The 1,282-nt window shown below is 40.7% G+C and overlaps 1 protein-coding gene across 1 annotated transcript in view; it reads right to left on the reverse strand.

Annotated features, from left to right (window-relative positions):
- The window catches only part of GRM8 (glutamate receptor, metabotropic 8), a 368,615-nt gene that overhangs the window by 332,990 nt on the left and 34,343 nt on the right, over nt 1-1,282 (reverse strand). The window lies entirely within an intron of this gene.

Here is a 1,282-nt window from a genome sequence, read left to right on the forward strand (position 1 = left end):
TTTTTTTTTATTCTGGGCCAGCTTTAGCTCTGAGGCCTCGCTGCTGAAAACATCGATACAATGTTTAGCTTCTTATTTGCAACATAGTACATAGTTTCTTAGAGTTGCAGCTGAGAGTCCGGCAAGTGAGGCAGAGAACGTTGGAGCCTGCAGCAAGCAAGCCTCATGCTTGCTTCAGTGCCTGGCTGCCAGCCGCCGTCTTGGCTGACAGTTAATTTGCATATACTCACTGATTAGCCAATGAAAAGGGTAGCGGTCGTACGCCAATTACCATGTTTCTCTTTTATTAGTGTAGATATATATATATATAAATCTAAATGTAATTTTATATATCTTCTCATCACTTCATGACCATGGTTCTGAAGTGTTTCTATCAGGCTTGCTCTCCCCGTACAGGTAGGATGTTTATTGTGTTAGTTCATAACGCTCCAACTTTCACTGGTATACAAAGCTAGTGGTTTTCTAAAGTAGTCCTGGAATCCATTACCATGGAAACAAAGGTATAAAAGCTGCTTTTATCTAATAGGAAAACCTAAAGGGACTCTAAAAAGATCAGAAGTGTTTGTAAAGTAAAGATATAACAAAATACATTCCAGCTTAAGTTAAAGAAGCCTTCGACTGAAATAACGAGGAAAGTTAACAGAGAAAGAATGGACAAAAAAACCCAAAGTTTTTGTTTTGGCCATGATTGTCATGGTGCTGAGAGGGATACAGTTCTGTGTCTGGCCTTCAATCCAGGTCATCAGAAGTTTCCCCAGGTCTGATATAGTCCTTCTCGGATTTGGTTAGTCTCTTTGCCTGCAATGAAGCAGGTCCTTTAACAGCTTCCATCTCTTGGTTCTTGTTCTTCATGATTGCAGCGATGGTGGAATGGGACATGCCTGACTGGCAAGCAATAACATCACTAATTTTCCACATTTGTAGTCCTTAATCATTTTAATTTCATTTCCAGGTCAATCACTCAATGTGGCCTCTTACTGGCAACATTAGCACTGGATTTTTTATGCTTATGGAGCCATGATGAACAAAACAAGATTAAATCAAGCACAAGAGAAAAGGATACAATCAAGAGATGCAGTAAACACGAGATATATTGCCGGAAGCTGGTCCATCCCTGCTGCTTGACACAGTCGCTGCAGGAAAGAAACATCTGCACAGCATATGTTTCAAGGGACCTGGCGTATATAGCATACTGTTCTTAATATGTTTGCTCCCCTTAGCGCTATGTGTTTTAACCAAGGTCACCTCTCCGAGAAAGGTTGTTTCCCCAGGTAGGGATTTT

The sequence above is a fragment of the Myotis brandtii genome, unplaced genomic scaffold, assembly GCF_000412655.1.
Source record: "Myotis brandtii unplaced genomic scaffold, ASM41265v1 scaffold587, whole genome shotgun sequence".
NCBI lineage: Eukaryota > Metazoa > Chordata > Mammalia > Chiroptera > Vespertilionidae > Myotis > Myotis brandtii.